Raw genomic sequence first — 10,439 nt, 5'->3', positions numbered from 1 at the left:
AAAAAGGCATTATGGAAATTGAGATATGTAACCAAACCCTTTTTCAGGATAGATGCCTAGCCAGCCCTCTGTTCTGGTTATCTATTGCTGTTGTTGAGCTTAAGTAGAAAACCAGAAAAGTGGGTTTATTTCTCTAGAAAAGTGGGTTTATTTGGGAACAACAAAGAATTGCAGTTCAGGACATGCAATATAATGACAAATCATGCCAAGTCCAGAGAAACAAAGGAGACAAACCACTCTTTTATGAACCTGGGTGGGCCTACTGTAAGTGAAGAGTCCATTGCAGGGAACTGAAAGTTCAAATATAGTGGCTTTTCATTGGTTGAGTTATGGCTGAGCTGTTACTGAGCAAGGAGGAATCTTTTCTTCCTTCTGCTAAGGTAGTAAAATAGAATCTCTTCCTGTGGGAGATGCAAGGTACATCGATTTCTGTTGGGGTCAGCAGTGTACGTTGAGTGAAGTTTGTGAGATTTCTCTCTTTTAGCCCCCAGACTCTATTTTAAGTGAGGTTTCTGTTTTTTAATTTTCACAATGCCTAGCAAACTACTGTAAGACTTAGTGACTTAAAAGAACAATGGTCATTATCATTTTCTTTCTTATCATTACGGGGGTTGACTGGGCTCAGCTGGGCAGTTCTTGCTCAGCTTTCCTCATGCAGTCAGACAGTGACTGGGACTCTGATTATGTGAAGGTCCGCTCACTCACATCTCCGGTACCAGGCTGAGGAAACCCAGTCGGCGAGGGGCTGGGACAGCTGGGCTCCTTGGGTAACACTCTCTGTGTAGCCTCTGCAGGTGGTCTCTCCAGCAGCATGGCTTCAGGACAGCTGGACTTCTTACGTGGTGACTTAGAGAGAGAGAGAAAGAGAACTAGGTGCAAGTCATATTACCTTTTCTGACCCACCCTTGGAAGTCATGAAGTGTCCTTTCTACCATATTTTACTTATTGAGGCATGCTCAAGGTTCTGTCCAGCTTCAAGAGAAGGGGATGAAGAGTCCAAGAGGGACTGAGGGGAAAATGTCAAGGTTTGGAAGAGCACATGGGGCCAGAACTACTGTTGCGGCCATTTTTATAAAATATAATCTGCCACACCCTCCACATTCCAAAGGTCCACTGAGAGAGTACCTATAACCAAGACAGGATCATATTTTTTGTTTGTTCGTTTAAAACATGTTTAAAAAAGAAAAACATGTTTTTATTGTTTCAAGGCACTTTTCAGATACATTTTTTAAATTTTATTTTTCAATTACAGTTCACATTTAATATTATTTTGCATTAGTTTCGGGTGTACAGCATGGTGATTAGACAATCATACACTTTACACAATGTCCCCCTGGTATTTCCAGTGGCCACCTGGCACTATACATAGTTATTACAATATTATTGACTGCGTTCCTGATGTGTTACCTCTGTGTGGCTATTTCTGTAACTACCAATATGTACTTCTGAATCCCTTCACCTTTTTCATTTAGTCTTCCACCGCTCTGGCAACTATCAAAATGTTCTCAGTATCCACAAGTCTGTTTCTACAATATTTTGTTTGCTCATTTATTTCGGTCTTTAGATTCCACATATAAGTGAAATCATATGGTATTTGTCTTTCTCAAGGCAGGATCGTTCTTAAGGACTTATTTTGGGCCTTCAATAAGTGAACAAATTCAAGTCCCCCAAATTTTTATCATGCAGCATAGATGAGATGACTTGCATTTTCAAGGAAGCTTTTACCAATCACTCACCACAGACATAGGGAAAGCTGCATAATGTTCTTAAGAAAAGCCCAATTTTCAGCAACATTGAAGCCATTCTTAGTTGATATCTCCAGCTGGGAGGCGGGTGGGGAATGCAGCCTGGTCATCTAATAGTTTCCTTTCAGTCAAAGGGCAGTGTAAGAAGAAAAAGAAAGTGTGAGAAGGAGGAAGAACATAGTGCTGCTTCAGGCCCCTTGATGCAGTTATCTGATTTGCCAGGAGACAAATCTGTCAGAAGACTGATACTAAGATGTTAAAATGCAGCTTTGTATAATAACCAGTAACTAGGAGTTCATACTGTGTTCAGAAGTTTACCCTGGAGTCATTTTTGTCTAGTTGTAAAGGCAGAGAAGAGGTAAGCTGTTCAAAAAGAAAAGAAGGAAGGAAGGAAGGAAGGAAGGAAGGAAGGAAGGAAGGAAGGAAGGAAGGAAGGAAGGAAGGAAGGAAAGAATAAAACTGATTCTATATTCATTTACTTAAGTTTTCAAATTATGCCCATTTAATTTCAGGAGTGTGAGGTCACTAACAATCTATTGTATTATTCTTGATATTTTTTTCCTTAGATAATAGTAGAGTATCTGTGTTTGAAACTCTAGGGAATATTTATTTATCCCCAAATGCTCAGTGTGACATATTTTAAGGAAGAATGAGGCATAACACTTGGATCTATATTTTAAAGGAAGTGATTTAGAACAGGCTTTGAATAAGTTTGACAGCCCAAAGTCTTTACCTGCTGCTTTATTTAAATTAAGGCTTCAATGTCATCTTAGGATGATACAAGCAGGAAGAAAGGGAGGCCTCCCAGCTGTCAATCGAGATTTGCGCATATCTGCGTCTCCAGATCTAGCTTCTTTATTGGTTCTGGCAGTAAATATCCAAGCTTCCTACACTATTCATGAAATTTAGGAAATAGGTTTAAGTTTGAGGAGATTCTGCCTAATCCTTCTGCATTGTTTTTACATACCACTGCACCAACCCAAGTCATGATTGGAGGAGATCCCAGGACTCCAGCCTTTTCAGATGTTCCTTCTTCAGAGGCAGCTTGGAGGGAAATGCACTCCAGGTGGGGTAGGAAGACTGGGAACCTCTGTTCTCAGACCTTCTGGAGTGGGTGTGGCAGATACTGCTTATTGATTACTCAACAGTTTCTTGAGAACAGAACCCCCTAGTGGTTCTTTAAAAAACCTTTTATAGATTATATTTATTTATATTTAGAGATGAGGTAGAGAGGAAGGGAGAGAGAGAAACATTCATTGGCTGCTTCTTGCACGTGCCCCAACTGGGGACTGAAATCTCAGCCAAGGTATGTACCCTGATTGGAAACCAATGGGTGACCCTTCACCCTGCAGGATAACACCCAACCTAAAGGACTCTAGCTTAGTTACATTGACATATCCAAAAGTCATCATAGTCATTAACAAATTTTTCTGTTTTCTTCTGGAAATTTTATTGTCTATTTTGTTCATTTAGTTGTGTAATCCATCTTGGGATAATTTTGTGCATGATCTAAAGCAAGGGTCAAGGCCAAATAGGAATAGGGCATGTTTTGAGGCAGCAGTATGCTCAGAGAAGATGGGCTTTGGCCCCTGTCCCAAGGAATGAGTCACAGGCTGATACAAGCCAATCACAGTAACTCTTTGTTCTTTTCATTTTTTGAGCAAGTATTTGTTGACTGCTTACTATGTGCCAAACACAGTCTCAGCTCTGAGAAAACAATAATAAACAATACAGGTACTGCCCCTGCTGACATAGAATCCCCCTTTTGCATCTCCCTCCATTGGTTGGAGATTAGGTGCGTGAACCAGTTCTGGACAGTGGGGTCTGAAGGGAATTATGCTGTGGACATCTGTGGAAGGTGTTTCTCCTTCATACAAGGGAGACTTTGCACATGGGAGTACATGATAGCTGGTGCTGCAGCAGCCACGTCCAAAAACTCAAGGTGACAGAGAAGACAACTCAGACCGCTGCAGTCTTTGGGTCCATTTATGAACCAATTCTATAATGGCCTCTGTTCATGTTTATTAGGTGACATAATTAAATATCCTTATTGTTTAAGCCATACTGAGGGATTCGATTACATGTAGCCATATGAGGTACATAGACAGATTTCTTGGCATGACACCAATGCTCTCTAAGACTGTGCCACGACTCCCATCAGTTCCTTCCATCATCTGCTCCAGCCTCAACTCTCCTTCCATGTGAGACACATGCTGGAGACTTCCAGCTCCCATTCCAACTTGCTTTGGCCTTTAATAACTAAATCAATCCCTTCTTCCTAGGTCACTCTGCCCCAAAATTTCCACCTCAAAACTACCCACTTCAACATTGCTTCCACATCCATCTTTCCTTTCTACTTTGACTTCCACCTCCCCGAGGTGACTTCCACCTCCCACATTCACCAAGCCCTAAGTGAAGAGGTAGGCACTGGATTATGATTATGTGGTGTTTGAGCCAGAGGGGGTGCATTTTTGATGAAATGTGATGCTGTGTGGGAGCAGAAACTAAAAGCCTTGTACAGAAGGTAGGCTACAGAGACTGAAGTGGACATACAGCAGAGCTGAGGGAACATTCTGTCTCAGAGACAGAAAGACAGAGACGGCTGCCCAATCATTTCAAGTTACCATATGGCCTGACTATACTTAACTGCAGTTGAGTTCCTTGGAAGTCCTGTCTTCTCATAATAAAACTTTCTTTAAAATTTAGCCATATTTGTTTCTCACAAACAAATCACCTAAACTATGTGATTTTGCAGTCCCCAAAGGGAGACTTACTCTCTCAAGTGTACTATTCTTTCTGTTAAAGAATATTGCCAAGTGTGTGGGAGTTAAACCAGGTATCTGTCTGTTAAGTACACTTCCAGAATGTCAGCAATGCCTTCTGTAGAGTCTAACTTAGGATTCTGAAACAGGGAACACATCCAGTCTCAGAGTGGGTTCCACATTTCCTAGAGTTCCTTTTCGCATTTAACTCTTCTGCCTTAATTTGGGTTGTTCTTCCCCAAAGCACAGCCTGCAACATGGACTCAGTTAAGGAGGGAGCAAGCAGAGTGACACAGGGTGGAAGGAAAAGGTAAGTGGTGCATTATGGGGCTGGTTACAAATGCAGATGCCTGGGTCTCAAACTCACTGAAAACCCCTGTAGGATGTGCCCCAGAGTCCACCTGCTCTTTCTACCATTGGTTGCGGTTTGTGCCCAGGGTGTTAATTCCCCTCTACAAATTTTGTGTTATTCTGTGCAAGGAATGATCAAACTCTTGTGGCTTCAGAAAAACCCCAGAGAGGCTGAGAGTTACACTCAGGGTGGGGCCCTGGCAGTGAGCATGGGAACTGTTCACCTGCAGCTGAGATCACAGGTGGGCTTTGGGGGATGCGTCAAACATCATCTTCTATATCCTCCCTTTGGGGAAAGGGCTTTCTCATTAGACCTGGCTGTGGGTTCTCAAAATCAGGGACCCTGGAAGTATATATGGTAATATTCTGTGACAGAACTACTATCCGCTAACCAAAAATCCATAGTCTCTTCTTCCTGAGTATTCTGCTGGCCTACTTTCCCAGCCTCCCATGCAGTTAGGTGTGGCCAACTCACTGAGTTCTTAGCAATGAAATGTAAGCAGCAATAAGCGGTGTCACCACCAGGCCTGGGCCTTAAAACTCCTCCCAGGCATACTTCTCCAGGTTCTGTCCATTTCTGCTGGCTCGAAGCTGAGTCTCAGGTGACTTTCGAAACCACATGTTCAAGACAGCAGAGCCTCTGCCAGCCTGGGTCCTTGCGGGGCTGTGAGCGACAGAGCACCTCTCACTCCCTCTCCTCCCGTTTCTCCAGCCTCATCTCCTTCACCTGGAACTATCTTGATCTGAGAGAGAAATAAACTTCTACGGCATTTGGGCCTCGTACATTTGGAGTTTCTTTATTACAGCAGCTGGCCTACCCTCACTCATTTACCCACCATGACACCTTACCACTGCTCAGCAACAGGAGAGATTTTCCAGGTGTCTCTGAATCATCCTATTCATAAAATACTTTAGGAAGACAATTATAAAAGTAATACATGAACATGTAAACAATACAAGAGGGTTTAAAATCAAAGTAAAATCAAAGTAAAAGTCTCCTGTCTTCCCCTCCCTCTATGTCTAGCCCCATTCTCATTTGGTAACCGTTTTTTAACTATTTCTGCCTTTATTTTTCTGACTCCTACTTCTACATAATCTCCTCTGTTTTATTAATACTAAAAAATATTTAGTGGCATCCTGCTAGGAAAAATGAGTAGTTAACAAAGCTTTTGTTTTTTAATGTAAAAAAGTAAAAAAAGTGTCAAAGAAAACTAGGCCAAAGAAATTACGTGGTGGTTGAAGGACCTCATACTGGTTTTAATTACACGAAGAAGATGCAACGTGGTGATGTGGGGCAAACAAAATTTGAAACCAAATTTGTGTGGATTTCAGCTTCACCTGCTTGTTTCCAAGGTTAGGATGCTGTTGTGAGACCAAACACTGCCTCTGCATGTTCATCTCCAGGAATATCTGTGGGGTCTTCACATACCACCACACTACATGGTGGGTGCCAACTAATCCTATTGCCAAATCTTGTAATTCAAACTGTCCTGGAGGGTAACCTGTGTGGAGTGAAGTGCCTTGGACGTCTGTTATAGGTTCATCCTCTGCTACCGGAAAACAATTCCACTTGAGCCAGCACCTCTTTCTCCACCCAACAGAGGGCAGTACGAGACGGAGTGTATTTGCTTCTAGAAAGGAAGATCTTTCTTAGAAACCAAGCCAAAGTCAGATTTAATTGCTGTCGGCCTATCAGTGTTGGCCAGAAGCCCAGAAGTATACAAAATCATCCTTCTCAAATGACAGATCCATCATAAAATAAAACTAATTCCATATTAATTTAGAAATAATCAGGCTTCATATACAGACACATTATTCAACCACCAGCTATCAGTCATGAGAGTATTATGGCCCTGTTGGTAAGGAGTTCCTGTATGAGAAAAAGAGCTCATTTTCTCATTCTCTGTATTATGTTCAAATGGATCCTTCTGCTGATTTATGTTACTAAACAAATGACATCACCTAAAACCTACCACAGAGTGTTCTTCTTTACTGTAGCTCTTCTCCTTCATTCTGACTAAATGGTCCACTATGGAATTTGTTCAGATTGGAAAAAATAACAAGCTCCTATCTGACTACTCAGTAATGGAAATTTTCACAGAGAGGGGAAGGGAGGGAGAGAGAGAGAGGAAGGGAAGCATTGATGTGCAAGAGAAACATTGCTTGTCTTTTGCACGTCCCCAACTGGGGAACTGGCCTGCAACCCAGGCCTGTATCTTGACCAGGAATCAAACAGGTAATATTTTGGTTTGCAGGCTGGCGTTCAACCAGCTGAGCCACACCAGCCAGGGTTCTTTTTATACATTAATTTTTTTTAATTGATTGATTCGAGAGAGAGAGAAACATCAAATTGTTGTTCCACTTATCTAAGCATTCATTGGTTGATTCTTGTATGTGTCCTGATTGGGGATTGAACCTGCAATCTCGGTGTCTGGGGATGATGTTCTAACCAACTGAGCTACCTGGCCAGAGCCTATTGAAAATTTCCTTAAATGCACAATTCATTCTCATTTTTTCTGCACGTATTGCTAGAGCTTTCTTGATTAACAATCTCACTGACCCTACTGTTTTGCATATTTAAGTAGAAAAGGATAACAGCTTCCTTCAAATATCTAGAATTTCTTAGGCATAAGTGTTGGGAAAGGTAGTTGCCTTTTTAGGCAGAACTCATCAGGAGGCAGTATTGTGAGGTGGTTATCAGACAGGGCAGATCTGGTCTCTGACTTCCTCTTTCTGCTGCTATCTGTGTGATCATGGCAAGTCACTTTGCTTCTCTGCGCCTCAGTTTTCTATTAGAAAAGTAGGGATAATGATAAAATGCCCAACTCACGAGATTGGTGTACTTGGAATATGGTAAACACTCAGTCGATACCATTTCATTTAGTGTCAGATATCATTTTTGAGTAAATGCCTAACAAAGGTTAGCTGCCAGTATCATTATCTTGGGCTATATCTTCAGTAAATATCAGTTATTTAATTTTCCAACCAGCCTTCAGTCCTCTACTACCTGCATCTGCACGCCTAGGGCTGTCCACATGCTAATGCCTGTTTCTGCTCTGACATGAATTTTATATCGTCTGTCATGACTAATCATTGTCCTTGATAGGGACAGTCAGTGCAGACTGGAGAAGGCCAGGATGGGACCATAAGCAGATTCCTGGTTAAGCCTGCAAGTCTAAACATGGGAACAAGCTCAGGGGACCTCTCTTTAAGACTGAATTTGGGACATCAGCTTACATGGAAGAGGGAGGTGGTGGGGTGAGGGGAGAAAGAAGTAAGGTGATACCATTAGCCAATTTTTTATACTGATCCAGGATCCTGGGTACCTAGGACTTGAGACAGGTGATCAATAGGACTTCAATCACCAATACCTGGGACATCTTTGTATACAGCTGGCATTCAAGGTAGTCATCAACTGTTATTACAACCTCAATCGTGGGGACCCTGGGATTTAGAAGCAAGAAGTTCAAAATCTCTGGTGGGCTTTCTTGCCCAGTGCTCCTAATTGTATTGACCATATTGCACACCCTAATTCAGTCAACACAGAGCTATAATCCTCAGTATTCTTGGAATCAAACAAATGGGTCGTTTAACTTCGAGACCAGCCATACGCTTTTGCTAAAAGTATTCTGTGGGCTCTGGTTATTTTTAAATCAAAAGTAAATGAAAGTTAACTTGGTCGGGAAAATTTAGAGAAGCTTTAGAATGTAATAAACTAGATTGAAAATAACTGCAACTGAAATATCTTATCCCTTTAAAACAAGAAAAACCTTACAGAATACTTATCATCAGCTCTCTCTAAGAAAAACCTTACAGAATACTTATCATCAGCCCTAAGAGCTTTCCTGTGCAGTGACGCAAATGTCCCAAGCACAGGAAAAGTTTACTATAGGCAAGAAGCTCTGAATCCTTACACTGAATTTCTTTCCCTCGTTTTCTTCTTTCCATTCTTCCTACCCTCCCTCTTCTCTTTCCTTTTCTCCTCCTTCCTCCCTCCTTTCTTCCTTCCTTACATTTACTTATTGTAGTTCTTAGATGGCTTCAAGATGCTCCTGCTGCAGGAAAAAAGTAAGCAACCAGAATACTTTTTAGCCTCACGAATCTGACTTTTATTAGGAAAAGAAAGTGCTTAATTAAGAGCAACTACTTTATGTTACAAAATCCTTCCTCAATGAAGTACCCATCTAGCAGTTTCCTAAGTTCCCTCTGATAGATGCTAGCCTGTGAGACCAAAAGCCTTCCTGTGACATTTTAAATGTCATTCAGAAAAGCTGACATCTTAATATTTTTGTGTGTGTAAAAAAGCTTTACATTCATTATCTCCTCGGAGCCTCACACCAAGCTGGTGAGGGGCAAGGCATGTAAATCTAGTCCCACCTCCTTTTTCTGTTTTACAAGTGAAAGACTGAGACTCACCTTACGTGGCTCTGTGGAAAATGCACAAGTCGGAATCAGGACCCAGTTCCGGGGTGCTGGGGTTCACAAGTTCTGCTTGTCACTACTGAACTGTGAAAAATTTCAGTACCTCACACTTATTATTGAGTACCGTATTAGTCTGGGTTCTCCAGAGACAAACAGAACTAATAGGAGATTTGATATAGAGAGATTTATTATAAGGAATTGGCCCATGCACTTATTAAGGCTGAAAGATCCCAAGTTCTGCAGCCTGCCAGCTGTAGACCCGGGAGAGCTGATGATGTAATTCTAGTCTGAATCCCCAAACCTGGGAACCAGGAGAGCTGATGGTGTTTTATTCCAAGTCCGAGCCTGAAGTCAGGAGCCCAGTATCTCAGGGAGACGACAAATTCCTCCTACTTCACCTTTTGTTCTATTCAGGCCTTCAACGGACCACCCACATTGGAGAGGGCAATTTGCGTTAGTCATTCTAACAATTCAAATATTAATCTTATTTAGAAACGCCCTCATGTACATACCCAGAATAATATTTCACCAAGTGTCAAGGCACCGCCCCGGCACTGCCGTGTTGTCTCATACAATTCACCATCACAAGTACCCACATAACTATGTGTACATCTCAGTGCTAGACACTCCTGGTGCCACCCCGTTCGTGTCACTCCCTGGAGGTCAGAAACCCAAGCTTCCCTTCTGGATCCTGCATGACTGACCGTGGAGGATGAGTCATTTCATCTCTGCGAGTCTCCATTTTCTCAACTGAACAAGAGGGTCAGGTTTGTTTGACTTTGTAGGATACTTACAGCTCTAAAATGGTGTTTCTGTGATTCTATAATACAAGTCTAAGATTTAAAAACTGATTCAACTTCCATTTTATAGACATGCAAACTCTGTACTACTCTTTTTCTCCCCCTCTTTCTGCCCTAAGGTTCAGCGTAAGGCACTCATCACCCAGATGGGAGGTCAGAGGGCACACAGGGAACTCGAGGGGAGGGGAGTCGCTGGGTGAGACCCCAGTTTGTGTCTCACAGAGGTTGCTTCTGTGTCCCTCTCTTTCCTCTCCCTGCTCCCTGTCAAGAGAAGCTACTGACCCAGGGGAAGTAGAGTCCATTCCCATTAATGGTTAAAAGTAGATTGAGAGATGAGTGGATAGAACAACTATGGAACA

Source organism: Artibeus jamaicensis, unplaced genomic scaffold (assembly GCF_021234435.1).
Source record: "Artibeus jamaicensis isolate MK-2021 breed Jamaican fruit bat unplaced genomic scaffold, CSHL_Jam_final contig_233, whole genome shotgun sequence".
In the NCBI taxonomy this organism is placed as follows: domain Eukaryota; kingdom Metazoa; phylum Chordata; class Mammalia; order Chiroptera; family Phyllostomidae; genus Artibeus; species Artibeus jamaicensis.
The sequence above is the reverse complement of the archived record's forward strand: the minus strand, read 5'-3'. Positions refer to the sequence as shown.